The sequence below is a fragment of the Squalius cephalus genome (genome assembly GCF_949319135.1).
Source record: "Squalius cephalus genome assembly, chromosome: 19".
Lineage (NCBI taxonomy): Eukaryota > Metazoa > Chordata > Actinopteri > Cypriniformes > Leuciscidae > Squalius > Squalius cephalus.
Window position 1 is genome coordinate 3,832,782 of NC_137140.1, and position 23,825 is coordinate 3,856,606.

Here is a 23,825-nt window from a genome sequence, read left to right on the forward strand (position 1 = left end):
TCAACTTGTTTTGGACCACAATGAACTCTCTCTTTAACATGGCCATATTGGACCAAATTAATATTTCTGTTTTTAAGTTCATGAGCTAAAATTGAATAAAAACTATATGAACATGTTAAAAAAAAGGAAGAAGAATAGAATTCAGCTGCATTCAAATGCATCACTTTTATCCTCTTCGCAATGATACCAGATACACAAACACCACCACTAGCGCCACAGTTGAGATGTGAAATAAGACATAGCCATCGACAGAACAACAACATAACATGAATATTTGTGCAAATGTCCATTGCATGTCTGAACATATGAGCGAAGCTGCGAGTCGTTAGCTTTTACATGTGCAACATGTTAAGCAGAGAGAAGACAGAGACAAACAGAGAAAGAGAGAGAGAAGAACTTCTGGCATTATATCAAACCACTCATTGCTCTGTGGACACGTTGCAACTTCAAGAGCCATGGCCCTGTCTGACCTCCTTTTCTCACATCTTTACATTTTAAATGCATTGTCTGTTCATGATGAAATGCAATAGGAATGCTGAGAGATGGTGGAGGCCTTGTGATAGTTCATATTATTTTACTACTGCATATAAATGTAAAGATGTTGCTAATGAAAGGCGGGCTATAATGTGGATTTGAAACCAGTTTAATAGATTTCTTTCAGAATGCTTGGGCAAGACAAGACAGCCTAATTATTTTGATTTCTCTGCATTAATAGCATTACATGCAAAACCCTGAGAATTGTCTTCAAATCCCCAGGATGTTACACGTTAGCAAAGACTTCTGTCTTCTTTTATTGTGTGGCTGGATATAGCGGAGTATGGATCCGGTCACAGGAAAACCATATGTTGATGCTGGTTTTATACGGTTGGGCAGAAATCTGAAACCCTAGTGCCTTATCAAAGCTGAAATTAAAAACTGCTTTTCAAAAAAACCCTTTTTTTGTGTGTGACCACCAGTCCAAAACAGAAATAGGCATGCTATTGAACGCAACAGTAAATCTTTTCTTTTTGCAGCTTCCAAAATCGTATCATGTTTCCAAGTGTATTCATTTGTTAAATTGTTGGTAGGTACATTCTCAGAAAAAAAAAAGTATAAAAGCTGACACTAGGGCTGTACCCTTTCAAAAAGAGTGCATATTAGTACCTCAAAGGTACATATTTGGTCCCAAAAGTGTACATATTAGTACCGAAATGCTACATATTACAATGTTTTTAAAGGGTACCGTCCCAATGACAGCTTTTGTACCATTTTCTTCTGAGAGTGTAGTGTACCTTGCAAGATTATGGTCCTTTTTTTCCAGTATGAAACTGATATCGTATAGCTACTTACTAATGTCATAAGCAACAACTGTCTCAAAAGAGTGTTAAAGTCTCTTGTTTATTTGAGGAGGTTATTTAATTATTATTGAAGTTTCTGCAAATAACGAACATCTCAAATATCTAAATATCCAAATATCCAAGTGAGCTTGTTGAGATACTTTTGTCCTTCGGGAACTACACTTCTTTTGGGAAACTAGATCGATGTGTACGTTCCATCAATATTGGTATCTTACCTTCTAAATGGTGTAATATAACCTAACCAAGAATATGAGGGAAACTATTTACATATAAAAGAATAATGAAACGCATGCCATTATGACCATCTAAAACGTATTTTGAAATGTATAATTTATTCCCGTGATCAAAGCTGAATTTTCAGCATCATTACTCCAGTCTCGGTGTCACATGATCCTTCAGAAATCATTCTAATATGATGATTTGATGCTCAAGAAGCATTTCTGATTATTATCAGTGTTGAAAACTGTTGTACTGCTTCATATTTTTGGGGAAACTAAACAGCGTTTATTTGAAATAGAAATATTTTATAACATTATACTTTACTGTCATTTTTAATCAATTGTATGCATCCCAGCTGAATAAAAGCAATGATGTTCATTACAAATTATTTTAAAAACATGACATATATAATATAATGGTCGAACTTTAGATTAGGGTCCAATTCTCACTATTAACTATGACTTTTTCCACATTAAACTGTTTATTAATAGTTATTAAGGCGGTTGTTAAGTTTAGGTATTGGGTGATTATATGATCATGCAGAATAAGGCATTAATATGTGCTTTATAAGTACTAATAAACAGCCAATATCCTAGTAATATGCATGCTAATAAGCAACTTAATAGTGAGAATTGGACCCTAAACTAAAGTGTTACCAATATAATATATTGCGGTTCCTCTTTATAGTCTTGGCAGACAACAAATTTTCCTGTCATCTTTATTTGTATTTAATTTGCATTCTAATGAGTTCTAATAAGGTTGTCATTGTTAAAACAGTCATGCTTTTAAGCTGATTATATTTTTCAATAGCATTACAACAGTTGTACAGGTGTGGTATGAGAGAATGTTGTCTTAAATAAAACATATAGGCTGACTTTTTTTTAATTATTTTTAAAATGATTATTATTCACTTTATTCAAGGTAATATTGGTCCATTCAACAACACACAATCACTTGTTCACCTTCAAAATGTATTTACTTTCTCGATAGTGAGAACTTTTTCTTATTGAAAGATGGGAAAGACAGACAGTGCAGATTGGGGCAGGGCGAGGTTTAAATAGAAGTGGTAATTTTCTGTGCTTTTGTTTTACAGGAGTTGCAGTAATATGTGCCTCTGTGGCGAGTGTCTGGCAGAGATCAGTCGGTGGTTGGGATGCACATTTATACAAGGCCTGCACAGTTAGATAGTCTTTTCGAAGCTACTGTACACTAAAATATGACTAAAATGTCAAATGACAAGTCATCTTCCTTGAGTGTTTCCAGCCTTAATGAAGCTGCATTTCCACTTCAATCACAGACTTCAGTGTTCCCACACATCTCCCAGAGACCAAGCCACTCGAACGCTGATCACATAAAGCCTAAACACACTTTTAGATCAAATTTAAATGAGGATACAAACAAGGAAACAGCTACTAGTAACACTATACAACTACACCAGCCAAACAGTCAGTGAAATTCAAAACACTGAAATAAACAAGCATTTATTTGTCGCAGGATGAACTGGGCTCACATGCCAATCTTTATGAAGTCATTCGTACTTAACATAACGAGCACCGCGGTTCATTGGAGCAGAACTGTCCATATAAGACGAAGGTGTGGGTCAATCTGAAATCAAATGTGACCCTGGACGACAAAAAGAGTCACATGGGTCAATTTTTTAAAAATTGAGATTTATACATCACCATTGACGTATGGTTTGTTATGATAGGACAATATTTGGCCAAAATACAACTATTTGAAAATCTGGAATCTGAGGGTGCAAAAAAATCTAAACATTGAGAAAATCTCCTTTAAAGTTGTGCATTTATGTTGGCGATTGTGCTGCGTTCACTCACTAAAATAAATGTTTATATATTTACGGTAGGAAATTTACAAAATATCTTCATGGAACATGATCTTTACTTAATATCCTAATGATTTTTGGCATAAAAGAAAAATCGATCATTTTGACCCATTCAAAGTATTGTTGGCTATTGCCACAGATATACCCGTGCGACATGTGACTGGTTTTGTGATCCAGGGTCACAAATGTGTTCACATCATGTGCATCAAAATGCTGAAAACTGTCACCAAATTAGCTTGTTAAAAAAAGAGAGAAAATTCTGCTAGCTTCTCATAATAGTTTCAACGTATATCTACACATCTTTTTTTATGTATATATAATTCATGTGCCTCATAATCTTTAATCTATCTCCCCCTCCCTCTTGCAGCATCTCTTCTCTTCTCTGATGACGAGCGCGGGGCAACCTGTCACTCACATGAGATCCTCCATCAGCAAACCACAGCCGTTAAAGTGTACATGAAGTGTGCCATTTCTAACTGCACCAAACTGAATTGCAAAAATGATGACTAATGATTTTCAATCAAGGTTTCCTGAAGACTTCCCCTGTCTGCCATTGGTCAGACAAATAGTCCCGCCCTAATCTAACACAATTGGTTTCTGTGTCAGCCTGATCACAATAATCAATTTGAGGCATTTTTATGGTATTTTAACATTGATAAAATGAAATCACTGTGGAAATGGAGTAAAAGGTTTAGTACCTCACCCTTGTAAAATGATATCCCATTTGGACGTCACATATATACAGGTGGGAAGTGGTATTTTGGTTTATCTATGTCATGGGAGGTGGTGGGGATTCCTCAGCCGTTTGCTTTTACAAGCACATGTTTCTACTTGCTGCACTTAAAGGGTTAGTTCACCCAAAAAAACGAAAAAACGAGTGAGACAGCTCTCAGATTTCATCAGAAATATCTTCATTTGTGTTCTGAAGATGAACTAAAGTCTTACGGGGTTGGAACAACATGAGGGAGAGTAGTTACTGACAGAATTTTCATTTTTAGGTGAACTATCCCTTTTAAAGTGCTGAGAGAGACCATCCACTCCAAACCCTGATTCTTTTCTTCATTCTGTCCATCTGTCCTTCACCTTTACTTTCCCTCACTCTGTCTCTTGCTCCTCCTGATGTCCAGTCAATCACCCTCAAAGGGCCTCAGACAGATCTAAAAGTTTGTGTGCACAAAAAACTGCAAGAGAATAGTTTAGCGGTCACACGGTTGTTTAGAACATTTCTGCTGTATTACGAATGCCTTGTGAGTTCTGATCCAAATACCTTTGATTTTTAACATTTAAGTTAAACTCCACAAATATTCACAATATGAGATTGACATTGCATTGCCTATAACACACATATATATAAATACACAAAGTTAAAAGTTAAAAACGTGCACTCCATAACCAGACGTCTCCACTGGCGATGCTAGAGCAAGATCTGTGTCTGACTAATGCTTTCCTGATACGTGTCCAGCTTTTGTTTGCAAAATGTTCAACCCCAGTCTGAAGCATTCCAGAACATCTGCAAGTTATTCTTACATGCTGCACACTTACAAAAAAGTGTTGTCAAGTTTGAACTCGGTATAGTCTTTATCAAAAATGAATTTAGTGTTTTGTTGGAATTCAGAGTAAACTGTTTTGATAGACTAAAACTGCTTTTACCTTTGTGAAAAAGACGTACACTTTATCACACTTTTAAAAAGAGCAACTTATTATGGAAATAATATACTTTAAAAGAATACTTAAGTATGAATGTACTGAATCTATTTTTTTGGATACTTGATTGCATGTTGTTTATAACCAAATGAAGATGTATTCAAGTTTACATTTATCTGAAATGCAGTTACTTGAACTTGAGAGTGTTTTTGACCCACTTAGAGTAAGTACATTTTTATATGTAATTTAAGAATTACGTCTTTGAAATATGGTTAAAGTACGTCTGAACGTACTGACAAGAATTTATTGTAAACTAAAATATACTTTAATGTCATTTCCATTGAAACTCGTGTCATTAATCTAAATATATTTGTAATTATACATTTGTAATGATGGAATTGAAATGTTGTAACTTTAAATGTAATATTGTTAGTCAACACATCAAAAGCACAACAAAAGATGTTTAAAACAATGATTTAAAATGTACTTTGAAGTCAAAATTTTAATGTAACATTACAGTGCATTTAAAAAAAAAACAGTCATGAAAGTGTACTCTCTTTAAGTACACTTAAGTGATATTTTATCTCATTAATATTATATTATCTAAAAGTAGAGTTTTAAAAAATATATAGTTTTAACATTTGAAGTCATTCAATAAAATTAAGCGCACTTCTACTTCACAAGAGTCAAATTTGTAGTGCAAAAGTTCTCTGTTGAGAGAAATACTTATTAGAATAAAAATATGACACTAGAATTTAAATGGATCCTGATTCTATTTCCTCTACAAGCGTTCATCGATGTCAGCGAGGTGATTTACGCTGATCCGCCCATTCTCTCTTTTCTCCTCCTGCTCTCCACCCCTTCACTCCTTAAAAAATGATTCGTATCCTCAGGCCAGCTAGACAGGCTAAAGGTTACGCAGATCGGATTCCAGCAAGTCTTCATTTTAAGCTGAAGCATTACACATTCTTAGTACTGATAGTCGACTGATTTTACAGAAATCTAGGGCCATTTTTGAATCTCCTTCCAATTCCAAAGACATGTGGACTGATAAAGAGAAATGAATCATAGACAAACCCCTGAGGGCAAACTCTACCTGGTGCAAATATCTCTTTCAACAAGTGTCTTCATGCTGCCACCTTGAGTTCAGTGCACAGTTGCTTTAACAAATTCCTTGCAATACAGCAGAAGCTGTGCATTGAATCAAATTAAAAAAAAGATGAACTCGATTACAGGGTGGAAACCTTCTTCCGATTGCTTGGCAGTCTTGCACTTTGGAAAGCTGGAATCATTGTGATATGTAGTCATTTTGTAATCATATGGCTTTCACTCCCTCTGTCTTTAAAGAGAAAGAAGCCCCTTCATTTCATCTCGCAGGCCAGTGTTTTACTCTCTCAGCGTAAGTGGTGGACTTTTGGTGACAGCGATGCAGTTACGGACAAAAGCATCTCTTGCAATGTCAAATTGTTTTTCTTTCTGCATTTGAGAATCTTCTCTATTTTTAAATGAAAGGCAGTATGAAATTAATTCAGAACCGACCCACCACAACCTAGATTAGCTTTGAACTCATTACAGGTCACTGTGCTCTTTTCTCAAACCACGTCACCAGCAGAATTGTGAAAAAAAAAATGTGAGAGGAGGAGGAGAAAACAGACCTCATGGATCTTGTTGCATGGCCCTCCTCCAACCCCACCCGAACTTGGACCACCCCAGTAAAGGTTGTAAAAAAAAAACGTTTTTGTTCAGACATAAAGCAATGCACCATGATTGCACAAAAATCTACATTGTGAAGGTATTAAATAACATTTCTTTAAAAGTCTGAATTAACATATACAGTATATCAAATCATTTCAAACTGGTTTCTTGAACATGATGGTGAGTTCACTAAACTCAAATGACTTCCACAGTCACCAGATCTCAATCCAATTGAGCATCTTTGTGATGTGGAGGAACTGGAGATTCACATCATGGATGTACAGCCGACAAATCTGCAGCAACTGTGTGATGCTTTCATGACAATAGTCAAGTCACCTTTATTTATATAGCGCTTTTTACAATACAGATTGTATCAAAGCAGCTTCACAGTGATACAACAAAGTTTATTTCTAGAAGAAAATTGCGTCATCGCCCACCTTAAGTAAGGCAGATCAATAATATTGTTGAATATTAAATGTCCCCAACTAAGCAAGCCAAAAGCCAAGGCAACAGTGGCAAGGAACCCAAACTCCATTAGGAGACAGAATGGAGAAAAAAACCCTTGGGAGAAACCAGGCTCAGTCGCTCAGTTCTCCTCTGGCCAACGAACGAACAGTGTATGATTATGATCCAGGCAGCATTACAGGTCAGAAGTCAGATTGGATTGGAACAATTAGAATATTATCCAGTTCCATCTGGTTGAAGATCGGAGTCACGTCGGTAATGGTATGGAGACGGGTTTGTTGAGGATCAGTGCCGATGGCTGTCGTGTCGATGAGGCCTTCACAGTCTATAAGAATAGCATTTATATTGTTAGTAATATTTCTAGATAAACAATGCTGATGAGGCTGCACCTCAGGGATGCGTCGAGGACGTGTCCAGGCGCAGGTCCACCATCTGATCTGGATACGGCCCGGATCCGGCTGACTTCAGTAAACCTCGGAATAAACAGAAAGACTAACACTAGCGTAGATGCCATTCTTATGATGTAAAGAGTACATCGGGTGTAATAGGAAGTGTTCCCGGTTCCGGGTGACCTAATCTATGCAGCCTAATAATCATTTAACTGATTTGAATAATAGGAATGTATAATGTTCTATATGAATGCCAAGTCAAAGAGATGTGTTTTTAGTCTAGATTTAAACTGACAGAGTGTGTCTGCTTCCCGGACAATTTTAGGAAGACTGTTCCAGAGTTTAGGTACTAAATAGGAGAAGGATCTCCCGCAGTGAATTTTGATATTCTAGGTATTATCAACTGGCCGGAATTTTGAGATCGCAATAGACGTGAAGGACTGTAATGCGTTAAGAGCTCGCTCAAGTACTGTGGAGCTAGACCATTTAGTGCTTTGTAAGTAATCAGCAATATCTTAATTTATACGATGTTTAATAGGGAGCCAATGCAGTGTTGACAGAACAGGGCTAATATGGTCATACTTCCTGGTTCTGGTAAGAACTCGAGCTGCTGCGTTTTGGACCAGCTGTAGTTTGATTATTAAGTGTGCAGGGCAACCACCCAGTAGAGCATTACACTAATCTAGCCTTGAGGTCATGAGCGCATGGACTAACTGTTCCGCATTTTTCATTGAAAGCATATGGCATAATTTCGATATTTTTTAAGATGGAAGAATGCGGTTTTACAGATACTAGACACGTGACTTTCAAATGAAAGATGGTATCAAAGAGCACACCCAGGTTCCTAACCGACGACGAAGACTTGACAGAGCAGCCATCAAGTGTTAGACAGTATTCTAGATTATTATTTTGGTCCAATAATTAGAAACTCTGTTTTTTCAGAATTAAGTAGTAGGAAATTACTAATCATCCAATTTTTTATATCTCCTATGCATTCCGTTAATTTTGTGAATTGGTGCTTTTCATCTGGGCACGTAGAAATATAGAGCAGCATAACAGTGAAAACTAATTCCATGCTTCCTAATGATATCTCCCAAGGGTAGCATGTACAGCAATATGGAGCAAAATCTCTAAGGAATGTTTCCAGAACCTTGTTGAATCTCTGACATTAGATATGACTGTACACACTATTTGAAAGGCTGCATTTATTTGATCAAAAATACATTTTAATATGATAATTTGCTGCTCAAGAAGCATTTCTGATTATTATCAATGTTGAAAACAGTTGTGCATCACATTTTTTTTTGTGTGTGTGGAAAGTGATACATTAAGGATTCTTTGATTGATAGAAAGTTAATAAGAACAACATTTATTTGTAGTATTATAAATGTCTTTACTGTCACTTTTGATGCATCCTTGCTGAATAAAAGTTTTAATTTAATAAAAAAAAAAAAAAAAAAAAAAAAATGTACAGACCCCAAACATTGGAAAGTTAGAGTATCAGACCAGTTTCTCTCTTATAGTCCATCTTATTCTCATTAGTCACTGAGCTCGGTAGACACACCCACTTCTATAGACACGCCCACATCCCCTCCTTCATCCGCAGTCAGAGAGAGACAAAACCAGAAAGAAACAGAATGGAAAATATGACTGAATTCTACCCAGACTACAGATAATGTGAAGCTGGAACTCATGACACAACCCACTGAAGGGAAAACACACCGAGGAACTAAAGACATTGGAAATAAAAACAGTTCAAACAGCTGAAAAATTTGATACTTGACTCAAAATGCTAAGAAAAGAAATGCAATTATTAAATAAGTTAAAAACTAAGTTAATATATTATTAGTATATTATATGATTTTTAGATGTAACATGTTTGGAAAAGCTACAGGCAGTATGATACACTACATAAGGCTCAACACATGACAGATGTGTTTTTTCAGTCTCTTCCAGACACGAGTTCCAGCCGCTCTGGCAGACATCAGAAACCTCTGTCCAGGGAAATATCTGCTTCTCTAATACATTGTTCCTCGCTCTACGGCTGAGTTTTGTTTTGTAGGGTGTTTGTTGTCCTGATTGCGTTACTGTCAGTAGTAAACACCTGGAGGCTACACAATATTATCTCTTTTGTGGGTATTTGTGTGTGTTCTTTGTAACTCAACTTGTAGTGCAGAATGCTTTCAACGCCAAGATCATGGGTTTAATTTCCTCGGAAATACATGAAAGTTGCTTTGGATAAAAGCATCTATAAAATGGATGAATGAAAGTCATATTAGAGGAGAAGGCATCTGAAGGTACATAAGTTGATGTCTCTCTCTCTTTCTTTTTATACATTGGGCCACGCGTCTAAACATCAGCTGTGATTTAGAGGTATAAAACCAATAGTTCTTTCATGTCCTTTGAGGAGGTCTAAGAATGGTCCCTGTTCAAATCCCTCCCTGTTTAAAATGGGGAAGAGCAATTCAAGCTTTAGGATGTCGGCATGAGCTCCTCAACAAGATCAAGCTTTGATGTGGTGACTCATAAATAATGATGATGATTGTTTTTAGGCTTCAAGTCATTTTAAAGAATTAACAATACAATTTAATTCTCAATTGAATTTAATGTAATTCTATCCAATGCAAAAAAAGGAAAAGCTGAAGAGTGTCAATTGTTAGTTGTTGAAACATGTTGAGATGCACCAGATTTAATTATGATATAATTTTATAATTATTATTTTGATCATTTTTCCACATAAGGACTATTTTGTCTCTTCAAAGTGCTGTTAATTTCAGTGGCATCTTAACTTTTTTCTCCCTTAATTTTTCATGGAAATTGCCAGATTACATTTATGCATTTAACAGAAATTCCAACGCTAGATCAAAGAGTTGCAATGCCAGGATCATGGGTTCGATTCACAAGGAATGCATGAACTGATCAAACCTTGAATGCATGAATGCAATGTAAGTCACTTTGGATAAAACCATCTGCTAAATGCTAAGGTGTAAATTACCAGAAAATGTAAAAGTCATTACAAATCTGGCAGTGGCATTCCTGAAATCTGCCTCTGGGCAGGTGAGGAGAATCCTTTTTTATATATATATATATTTCTGAGTAAAAGATTGAGAGAGCAGTGGAGATGTGTGAGCAAAGCGGGGGGAATTAGCTCAGTGTCTGGAAACCTCATCATCCCCTGACGCCACCGCACAAACACTCATAAATACTGCTGCAGGACGGAGCACATGCGGATAGAGAAATGTGAGAGGGAAAAATGGAGTCAGGAACAGAATGAGAAAAGCCAAACGAGAAGGTATGACAAAGACCACAGCTGAGAGAGGGATTGGTGGGAGAATCTATAAGTTTGTGTGTGCACAGAATAAAGAGGCTAGCCTGGCACACAGATGCGGGAGATTGTCCCATGGAGCATCTGGAAAATCCTGAACAGGAAGAGAAGCAGAATGAGTCTGAGTCAGACCTCGCAAACTGCAGCCCATCACCCACAAATCTCATTCTCTGCACAGAAAGAAACAGGGTAACGTCTCTGAATGGTGGAATCCAAATCTGACGTGTTAAACAGATGTACCCACACCGTTCATGTACAGCTTTCAGTGTGTAGGACTCATATACTGTGCAGTTTTATAGCATTTTCTTCCTGTAGTCTTATAAGATTAGTCAGTGTTCCTTGACGTGATTTAGTTTAGAAAGAGAATTTAGAGACTGTTACTGTTCCTTTAAGACTTGTATAATTAAGTGTCCTCTAAAATTATTGGCTATCTCCCCAATTGCAGTCATTCACACTGTTACTCACTGCAGACCAAATTGCTGAATGGACATGGAAATGTGATGACAAAATGGGTATGATATTTAAATGACCCGTGTTTGCATCTTATTCTGCATGGATGTTTTGCATTCTTACTTTTAAATGGAGTGCAACAGAGCCAACCCATGTTTTTTTTTTTAGCTTGCTTGCCATTCATTTTTGTCATTAGGATTTTTAAAAACTCATTGTTAAAGAGTTATAAGCCATGAACGAAACCAACCGGCTAGGAGGAGAATCATAACATTACAAACGTTGATTTGAAGCAAAAAAAGAAATTGTTTGATAATTGAATAAAACGACAAAGATACAAGACTGAACTTTATAGATTTAATGAAAGAAAGGACTACAATCTCAAGAAGCATTGAGAATCATACTCGAATATATATATATATATATATATATATATATATATATATATATATATATATATATATATATATGTACACACACAAACACGCATATACAATATCGGTCAAAAGTTTGGAAACTAAAATGTTTTATGTTTTTGAAAGAAATCTCTTATGCTCATCAAGCCTGCATTTATTTGATCAAAAATACAGAAAAAAAGTTATATTGTGAAATATAATATATTTTATAATATATTTTCAAGTATAATTTATTTCTGTGATGCAAAATTGAATTTTCAGCATCATTACTCCAGTCCTAGTGTCACATGATCCTTCAGAAATCATTCTAATATGATGATTTGTTATCAATGTTGATACTTTTTCCAGGATTTTTTGATGAATAAAAAGTTAAAAACCTTGTAACTCACAGTAGGTCTGTCTTTAACGGTTTATAAATTATCACTAAAAATCAGCTACCCATATGGAATAAATACATTTTTACTTCCGGAACCTGACTGTTGCATTCTTTAAAAAGGAAAATATCTTTCAAATAATACAAAGGTTGATATATTCATAGCTTACATTATACAATATGATGTGACAAATCATTTAAAAGACTTTTAAGCTTCTACAATATATTCCTTCACCTAAAACAGGTGGTCTTAGGTGCTCCCAGCAACTGAGACAGGTGTCTCTAACAGGAACTGAAGACTCTTAAGGGATGATTTGATTTGGCAGTTATTTTGTGTAACTTTGTAAGTAAAACCTTACAAGAGAGAAATTCCCTGAACACAGCCAAGTCCTGTTGCTGTGTTGATGCGCTGTGAAAGACGAGCCAGCACCTCTTCATTCCTCAAACACATAACCTGCCAGAGAGCACCACTAAAATAATCTATGCTTCCTCCTCTCCATCCCGGCTCCCAGTTCCCAGTCGCTGTCTCTGTTCCTGATGGATCTTTTCTGTTCACTTGAACACATCCGGTAAATCCATCAGTCCTTCTGGCGGATCCCACTGCAGCTCTCCATATCAGCCACTTACATATCAGAGGTTAACCCCGCCATGAAGAGCCGGCCAATCGAAACAGAGGAACAGCAGGTTGATTCGCACGGCTTTGACCCAATATATTATTCTGACAGTATGAAGAAGAATCCCTTAATCCACGAGAGCCGAACCTGGAAACTGTCATAGACTTTATGAGAGGAAATTATATCAGATAAAGCAGGCCTATATTTCATAATATTTCAGATGCATTTAAAGGGGTGGTTGAACATGATTTCACTTTTCTAACTTTAGTTAGTGTGTAATGTTGCTGTTTGAGCATAAACAACATCTGCAAAGTTACAACGCTCAAAGTTCAAAGCAAAGGGAGATATTTGCTTTTAAAGAAATCGCTTTTTAAGGACTACAACAAACGGCTGGTAGAGACTACACCACATTCCTCCCGGGTTAGTGACATCACCAACCCTAGAATTTACATAAACCCCGCCCCCGGAACACGATTTAAAGATTATCAAGACAGAATATGCTAATCAATAACTAGAAGATAACTCTACATAAGCTGCATAAATTCATCAACTAACCATTCAGAAATGTCCTGTTGCTTCTACATGTTGTCACTTCTTCTTGAGTCTCTCCATCATTGTCTGAATCCGGTTTGAACATAAAAGGCTAAGTTTTTGAAATTTTCAGTGCATGTGTGTGTGAGTGCAAGCTGTTGTAGCTCCGCCCCCTGTGCCGGGAGCAGCAGCTCATTTGCATTTAAAGGAACAGACACAAAACAATGTGTTTTTGCTCACCCTCAAATATTGACAATATTAACATGCTATATAAAAATATCTGTGGGGTATTTTGAGCTAAAACTTCACACACACACTCTGGGGACATCACAGACTTATTTTACATCTTGTGAAAAGGGCATTATACCACCACTTTAAATAGTTTTTTTTGAGTGATGATACTCCATATACTGTATTGTGAAAAAACCAGTGAAAAAACCAGTGAAACAGAGAAGGAAAACAACACACGCAGGCGGATCTGAAAAAAAGAAATAATTAAATGTAAAAATACTTTGTGAGCAATATGTTTCAAAGTTTTTGAAAAGAATGATTGATGAAGGAAATAATAAAATATATGTATACTCACATGTGTGTGAGGAAATATAATTTTACTAGTATTTTTCCCATCGGGATTTTTTTTTTTTAAAAAGTCTTCATTTAGGAGTTATAAACCATGAACCAAACCAACCGGCGACAAGGATAAACACAACTTTATGAATTTTGATTTCAAGCAACAAAATTTTTTTTGGTTGAAAATTGGACAAAAAGTACTGGGTTGTTTCAACCCATGTTTGAGTCAAATATGGACAAACCCAACCATTGGGCTTAAAATGTAATTTTACATTTTTAAATGAAAAAATACATAAAATAAAACTGTTGATTTAAAGTTATAACAGCGTTCTATGCTTATTGCATATTATGCATGCAAATATTTAACTAATTTGAGAGGCTAGTGAGACTGACTTGATAACATTAAACCCTGGTTTCACAGACAGGCTTAAAGGGATGTTCACCCAAAAATACAAATTCTGTCATCGTTTACTCACTCTCAAATTGTTCCAAACCTGTATGAATGACTTAGTTCTGCTGAACACAAAGGAAGATATTTGGAAGAATGTTTGTGACCAAGCAGATCTCAGGCCCCATTGACTACCATAGTATATTTTTCCTACTATGATAGTCAATGGGGCCCGAGATCTGTTTGGTTACCAACATTATTCCAAATATTTTCCTTTGTGATGCACAATATTCACACCAGTAATGTTTTTTTCTAAGGCACGTTTATAAAAGCTACTTAAATGTCCTAATTGAACTAAGGCCTATTCCAGGCTTAATCTAAACCCTGTCTGTGAAAGCAGGCAATAAAGCTTTAAATTTCATCAATTTACTGGGTGGGTACAGAGTACAATAAAAAATCCGATCTGTTCAACAGAATAAGCTTGATAAATCATGTCCTACTGGAGTCCTAGCATAATGAACACATGCTGTCCTGTAGAGATTAGAGCTCATGTTGCACAGAGAGAAAGAAATAAGAGAAGATTGGCCAATAAAAAAACTACACAACTAAAGGCACGATGGGTAGCTCTGCTATTTCACATCTATTTCTGCACAAACACATTTGTTTCTCTATAAAGTATGTATGTGAGCATTCAGCTTATTTAAAATCTAAATATTTCTGTCAATCTTTACTCTAACCCTGTCCACGTCAACAACAACAATCATGATCTATTTCACAAGATCTAAATCAGTTTTTAGATGCATTACATCCAGATCTGCTGAACGCGGGACTCAGACATATTCCTGCTTCTTCTCCGGCCTCCCAGAGCACTTGAGAATAGAGCAGAAACAGTGACTTCAATGGAAAAGAATGTACAGCGCTCTCTTCACCCTCCCCAAACTCAGGCAATATGTTCTCTTTCTCTCTCACTTTCACAAACCCACAGTTTTGCGGTGAATAGGAAGGACTGTAATGTGCAGTGATGACCACAGTCTTCCCTTGACTTTTCCTCTCACTGTTTTTTAGTGTTGCCACGTCTGATGCGCTGTAAGTGACGGGTTGCGATCACTGACCCGAAGAAAAGACACAGTCTTCAAATGAAAAAAGAAGAGTCTTCCTCCAGTTTGGAGTCTTTAGCAAAGGAAGAAACACTAATTTTTTTGTAGCTCTCCATCATAGTGAAAATTATTTAGACACTCTTTTGTGTACTTTTTTAGACACATTCACCATATTCACTATTTCAGCTATTGAGTTTAAATTCAGAGCGAGAGAGAGAGAGAGAGAGAGAGAGAGAGAGAGAGGGAGTGAGAGAGAGAGAGAGAGAGAGAGAGATAGAGAGAGAGAGAGAGAGAGAGAGAGAGAGAGAGAGAGAGAGAGAGAGAGAGAGAGAGACTGGTGGACACCATATGTTCTGATGTGGAACTAGAAAGATCATTTATTTTCATCACCAGGGAAACCATAATAATCATTTTCAGATGTCCACAGAGTGCAGCAGTGTTATTTTAGTGCCATTCAGATACTATTATAGTTTTTATTAAAACTATTATGCTTTTTCGAGTATTACCTTTCATGCAGTGTGTAATATAGCTGTTTCTGAATGTAAAAGGTTTTAAAGATTAAAAAAAAGTTATTTTCTCCATTCTGAACAGCTTAAATGAGTTGGCAGCAATTCCAGTCTCACTTCCTGTTACATACCTACGTAACAATGTAACAAATTTACATAATGCCAGTCTATGCTCTTCATTGGCTGCCTGTGAACAACATCTACTTTGCCCCGCCCTCAAACACTGTCGATGTAGCTGAGACTGGAAGAGTCTGGTTTGTGTCGTCGACATGTTAAGACGATGCAGTTTTCTCAGTTACAAAAGCAAATCCACTTTGCATGCTCTCCTAAAGGAGAGGTCTTCAATCCTGCTCCTGGAGGGCCACTGTCCTGCAAAGTTTAGTTCCAACCCTAATCAAACACACCTGAATCAGCTCATCAAGCTCTTCAGAATTGCTTGAATGTTCAAAGGCAGGTGTGCTGAATCAGGTTGGAACTAAACTCTGCAGGACAGTGGCCCTCCAGGTGCAGGATTGAAGACCTCTGTCCTAAAGGATGATCACAGAACTGAAAAACTGACAGCATCATTACAGTTTGCATCACTCAAGCGCTGACGAAGCCTCTGGAGCTGAAATTCAGATATGGTATATTGGGCGTTTGGTTTCTGTCACGCGCTGTAAGTGGCCGACCAATCACAACAGACTGGGCCATCTGACCAATCAGAGCAGAGTCTTTCAGAAAGGAGGGGTTAAGAGAGACTGAGGGCCCTATTTTAACAATTTAAAGGACAAGTTCGGTATTTTACACTTAAAGCCCTGTTTACAGATCGTTTCTGATGAAATAGAACGGTTAAAATTAAAATTTGGACAAATGCTGCTGTCCCGAGAATTTTAGGTTTCTTTCGCGTTCCCCAAAACCTCCAGAATGGGTGTATAGGTGCACTGGAACAATCCTTCCTAATACGCATTAAACTTTCGTTTACAAAGACGTGAAACTCACCGAGTGGTCAGGGGTGTTCACTGATATGCTCACACAAAAATCGCTGCAAAATATGCTTTCCAACAGGTTTTATCGTAGTTTTTGTCTCCTCCATTGACTTGTATTGGATGTGATGTGAGGTACGGTATTACTCCGCGCGGAAACTGAAATGGGGTTGTTTTCTTCTTCTTCTTCTTCTTGTGTTTTTTTTTTACGGCGGATCGCAAACTGAAATGCCAGCGGTTTGCTTGCAAAGGTGCATTATCGCCACCAACTGGGCTGGAGTGTCTATTATTCACGCTCTCAACGGAAGAATGTACGGGTGTGAGACGTTTGGAAAAATAGGTCCACATTTTTACAATGAATGGCAAAACACCTGTTGGAAAGCATCAGTGAACACCCCTGACCACTCGGTGAGTTTCACGTCTTTGTAAACGAAAGTTTAATGCGTTTTATGAAGGATTGTTCGAGTGCACCTATACACCCATTCTGGAGGTTTTGGGGAACGCGAAAGAAACCTAAAATTCTCGGGACAGCAGCATCTGTCGAAATTTTAATCTTAACCGTTCTATTTCATCAGAAACGATCTGTAAACAGGGCTTTAAGTGTAAAATAAGTCCTTTAAGCATATGCTTTAAAGTGCAGGGTGCAAGTGCAATTTGTGCGTGTCCGAATCCACTTTTACTAGTTTAACGATGGGAAAAATGGTCGGCGCTCCCGGCTCATGGTCTAAAAGGGTTGTCCCTATTCTCTTAACGAGTAATGAGTGTGTTTTGGGCGTAACGTGAAATTAAACAACCAGAGTCTCATCTCCCATTCCCTTTAAAATTTGCTATTTACATGACGGAATTTGCATTTACATCGCAATCCTTTTATTTTTAATATTTGGCTAGTTTGTGTGCTGCTGCGTGTGTGTGTGTAATAAGCAGAGTGTACACGCGTTGTGGACACACCTATAGGCGCACATTACTAACGCGCTCTTTAAATAACAAAAAAAGTATTGCACCATTGACTTTAGTCCAGGTTTGTGTTGGTCAATGGCGCAGTCTATTTCAGTTCAATTGCATATAGTTGTAATTATGAGAAACAAAGTTGCAACTGTAAAACAAAGTTGCAGTTGCAAAATATAAAGTTGCAATGACCTTTTCAATAGTCTTTTTTTTTTTTACTCTAAAGCGGAAATGGGACACTTTTGAAGGGCACTTTAATTTGATCTGAATGCTTATAAACAGTCATTATAACTGCCTTACAAATCACATGCTCCCACATAAACACATGAGAACTTACTGTATTTTTCATGGGAGAGACATGAGAACACATGAACACACTATAATACAATGAAGCTGTGATAGTTTAAATTATAGGCCAGTCATGGTCAGCAGGTCCCAGACACACACACACACACACTGCCACAGGGAAAGTGACAGGGCGCAGAAAATTTCATTGTGGACTCACTGGGCACTTGGTTAAGGCTCAGTAAACTCTGCCTAAAATATACAACCAAAATGAGAGGCTGTTAAACCAAACAAGGAAAAAAGTGGCAAAGCAGCTCTTTAAAAATGTTTAGAGGGACGTGTCTGTCCCACACACCCACGGACGGGAAAGACTCTCAGAGGTTTCGTTTCTGGGAGGCATCCAGTCAATCCAGTGAGTGAGCGGACAATTTCTTCTCCTTTTGTCTGTCAGGTTAAGTCATTTGTTCTGAATCTGCATCACAGCAATATTTTTTTTCAATATTGCATATTTTAAATCGCAATTTTAACCAGAAAAATCTAAAATGTATTCCAAAAATCGTGCAGCCCTATAGTTTCTCTTGATATCAGCATGGTCACAGGTGTTTCGTTTTTTTTAATATATATACAGGGACCAGATGCCACTGATGAGTCCTGCTGACTTCAACATTCACATGAGTCTCTGTACATGAACATGGTAAAATGAAAAATCAAACACCTTGGAAATGACAGGTATGTACTATGTTTCAGGAATGGCACAAAGATGTGTGACTGTTCAAGTCTCTGTCTTTAGATCAGTGTGTTCAATAATGTGCTTTTTTGTCCTTTGTTGTGTATCTTTGGATTATGTTGTGTTGTAAATAAATCCAAACAATCAAAAAGCCATTCTTTTTTAAATCTCCTCATTCTTTGTGCAAGGTTGCTCAGAATGACAGAGCCTGATAGCACCTGATAGGGCCATTATGGGAGGGTCTTTGTTTTTCTCAGATGTGAAACACATCAATATTCATGATGATTCACGCTTTCTTACACAAAACATGTCTTGCAAATTTTAAATCGATATATTGTTTTATCCAGAGGTGGGTAGTAACGAAGTACATTTACTTCGTTACATTTACTTGAGTACTTTTTTTGGAAAAATTGTACTTTTAAGAGTAGATTTAAATGTGGGTACTTTTACTTTAACTCGAGTACATTTCCAATGAAAAAACTGTACTTTTACTTCGTTACGTTGGGCGACGTTCCTCTCGTTACTTTATTTTAATGCAATATGTGTTGTTAAATGCGTAGTTTATTCCAAGCGCGCTGTATCTTTCTTTCTCGGCTTGAGCGATGCTCAATTCACAAATAAATCACTCTTTTGAGTCGAATCTGTTCAAAGACTTCATCAAACAACAAGTTAGATCTGTCTAAATCGGTTCGTGAATCAGTTTGAATGATCTGTTCAGTTCCTGCACGCACTGAATCGTCTGAAGCGATTTCAATTCACACTCGACTCGGAGTCGCAACAGGAAGATTTAAGGACATCAAGAGCGTTAGATGAAGTGGCCGTGGACCTACAGTACAGTCAGTGAAAGCAAATCTTCAAATGCATCATATTTTTGCCAGCGATGAAGATCTTTATTAGTTGAACATTTTCGTAAGGTGTCTGTATTCGATTTCATTTCACTCAGGTAATACATTTTACAACCAAACAGATTATTAGGCCACGATAGCACTACTAGAAAGTATGACATTACCCGTTTTTTGGACATATACATTAATTTATACGTTAAATAAGCTACCATTGTTCACAGTTTATGAACACCCGCCATCCCGCGGTAGTTTGTGTGTATTGTTGCGCAGTGGCGTGCGAACTCGACTTGAAAACGAATGCCTTTGCCTGCCGTAGACACAGTTAACCAGTTTAAACATGCTTGCAGAAATATACATTTGATTATATTTTGGAGAACAGACAGAAGAAGATCCGTCTATGTACTTTTATTTGTTTTTTTGTGTTCAGATGTTAAGTAGCAGTCATGCTACTTAAAGAGTGAAGAGTTTTAACTCTTTTTTCTCTGTGTCAATTACATGCCTTTGAATGCAACACTCTGCAGATTCACTTTATTTTGACATTGTCTAATAATCCAAATGTAGTTGTATAAGTTACTATTATACAAACCAACGGACAGGCAATGATTTTCGGGCTATACAGATGGCAGAAATAATGCTTACGCCTCTCTTCTGTTTTTGTTGCAAAGATAGCTACTTATGATAATAACAGTCATTTAAATAAAATAAAAAATCTAAATAAAATCATTTTATATATATGACGACTTCAAAGGCAAAAGCCTCTAAGTACCATCTGAAATTTTCTTCTAAAAGAGCATTTTTATCAAGCTTGTATGTTTATGTTGTTATTTCACTTAAATGGCAATGAAAAGTACCTAAATTAATTGTCATTAAAGTGAAATTACTGAACTTAAATATACGAGCTTGATAGAAATGCTCTTTTGGAAGAATATTTCAGATGGCTCTCAGAGGCTTTTGCATCATGAAGTCTTCATATATATATATATAGGCCTATATGATCCGAAGTAACTAGTAACTCGCTACTTGAGTAGTTTTTTCATTGGATACTTTTTTACTCTTACTCAAGTAACTATTAAGAGTGTAAGTACCATAAATTTACAAATAAAATTTTGAAGTACATGCACTAAATAATTTTTTAAACAAAATTTCCACATTCCTCAAAGGTTTTTGGAGGCCGTTCATGACTAAAGTACTTATACTTTTACTTGAGTACAGTTTTTGGATACTCTACCCACCTCTGGTTTTATCTGAATGAGTTGTCAGGATGATTTTCACATAGTTTTGGAGCAAATATTCTAGACTACTTGATACAATTTTCAAAAGTCTTGTGAAGAAATAATCAGTATGGGTTTCATGACCTTATTTCAGTAACAATTATTTTAGTTTTTTCACAAATGACACATAAACGTCATTATCTCAAAACTACAAACTTTTACGTACATGCTGCTTACATATTATTGTAGCAGAGTTTGTGCTAAATACAGTGTAATCAGACTTTAGCCATGAAAATGTCACAAGTAACAGAAATAAGCACAAATGTCAGAGCATGTCAGAACACCAGAGGGTTAAACATGCGGTCCGTCCGAAAATGCATACTGTCTGAGCAGGACCTACATTTGAATTTGATTTTACTTCAAGACCATTAAAACATATAATATGAATATGGGTAGTAGAAAGAAATTCGGATGTACTACATCCGCCATGTTTTCGCATATATAGTGGCGAAGTAAGGACTTGAAATTGGATCTGATTATTCAGAGTTAATAATATCTTGTAACATTTTATTATTATCATTTCAACATAACCTTTCAGACTTGTGCATTTTATGCTCTTTATCTGTGAAATTTTGGAGATTAAAACTATGTTCTATGTAAACTATGAGAAACTGTATGTAAGCTATGTCATGGAGGAAGTAAAGAAAAAGAGAAGAAGAAAGACTAGTAGGAGGGGAGGAGTCTCGAGGAGTCTCTGGAGAGATGGAGAGAAATCTGGGTGGTGTAAATCACACATGAACCCTTGAACCCTAAAACAACCTAAAGAAAAACACATTTCATTGACACAAAATCTTGTCTGAGAAATGGATTCCTCTCAAACAAGCAAGACAAAAAGAACGGTCCAAAATTAGATATTAGAAAGTTTGAGAGTTTTTTCTTCTTCTCTTCAAAGACATCTGCCAAAGTGAAATGCTTTTCGCAGGCGAGCTTCTCGCGAGAGCAGTGCACTGACGTTCAGAGATGTTTGAAAACTCAGTGATAACTCCAGATGGTTTCAGGCTGAGCGTGAACATTGCCAGTGGAAAAACATCCCAGTTTCTTTTGGAATCGCACCGAGACGTGCAGCGTTACCTGAGTGAACCAACAGACTTGCTCAAAAAAGTGGAACAGACTAATTTTTTCCTTTATCTTTTGACATCTAAGTGGAACTCTACTATCTCACTGGTTTAGGATTTACTTTAAGACAACTGATAGTTCTAGTAAATTTGACAAACAATTACAAAGAAACAGCAAACAACACTGAATTTAACATGCAATTTTGAAGTAAAAAAAAAAAAAACAGAATTTTTTTTTTCTTTTAAAACAAAAATTACAGTGTAGATATTAATAAGAATTAAATACTAATTATTGTCTTCATGTGTAATGGTTATGAACTTTTGTTTTGTCTTCTCGTCTAGTTCAGTTCATTTGCCCTCATTGTGTATCTTGATTAGTTAACCATTCACACCTGTTTCTGTTCTCCCTCATTAGTTCCCTTATTAAGTCTCCCTGTTCAGTCGACTGTTGGTGATTGTATGTTACCCTATGTGCACTTTTGCTCTTCGTCTTCCTGGCTTAAATAGCAATTGTTTGGATTATCGTTGTCTTTGTGAACTCTATTGAATTGACCACATGCAATACCGTGACATCATGTAAGCAAATCTTACATGATGACAGGGATCTTTTATTTAATACATTTAATTGGGAAAAAGTATTCTCTGCTCGGTTATTTTTGACCAGTGTCACATTCATGTTACAGTAACAAATTCACTTTATGCATTTTCATACATGTTAAAGAACCATCCAGTTAAATCAAGACCAGTCCAAACACAGGGTTTTCAATAAACTATGTCTGTAGGTCATATAAAGTCTTTCCCAGCAGGATTACTGTAGTTCCCTGTGGGCCAGTAGTCTATAAAGATGCCTGCTGAATGAGCCAGTAATTGGGACCACACATTTCAGCATACATTAATATACTATTTTATATTAGCAAACGTTTCACTAATTCCAACTTCTAAACTTCTGATTTGAATTGACACTGCACTGTTCTGCGCTGTCTACAAAGTATCCTCTGAGCTGTGATTGACAGCGGTGCTTTATATACTGCGGATAATCAACGCAGATGCAGTCCCATTCGGGAACATTTGTGAGGAAACGTTTGGAAACGCAAAATAAACGTGGGCCTCGGGGTGGTAAATTGAGTCTGGCTTTCTCCCAGAAGACTTGCCAGAACTGCTCACCACGAGTGAACGATTCCCATCCTTGTGAGACGCCTTCTGTTGGCCAGAGGAAGAAACACAGCCTTCAGAAGTGAGGAGCCGCCTTCGGGAACGAGTCGAACATGACTGAGGAGACAGATGTGTGTGAGAGGGAATTTTCGAATTGTTTTTTGCATTATTTATTATTACACTCTTAAAATAAAGGTTAGTACTTTTTGATGCATTAAATTGATCAAAAGAAAAATGTTATAAAAGATTTCTGTTTCAATTAAAACTTTCTATTCATCAAAGAATCCTTTAAAATCAGAAATGTTTCTTAAGCATAAAATCATCATATTTGAATGATTTCTGATGGACATTCAGCTTTGATCACAGGAATAAATGACATTTTAATATATAATTTCAGAATATTAGTGCTTTACTGTATATTTTATTAAATAAATGCAGCCTTGGTGAGAATAAGAGACGTTTGACTGGTGGTGTATGTTTGTTTTCACATAATATTTATTGAATTAATTTTATATCACTCACTCAATTTTGCTAGATTTATGTAGCTCAAACAGAAGAGCGTTGGCACTTGCAACGCCAAGGTAATGGGTTCGATTCAAGAATTGATAAGAATGTAAATGTGTACCTTGAAATGCAATGTAAGTCGCTTTGGATAAAAGCGTCTGCTAAATGTAATGTAAATGTAAATCTAAATTTGCCAATCAAATAAGAACACATCATTTAT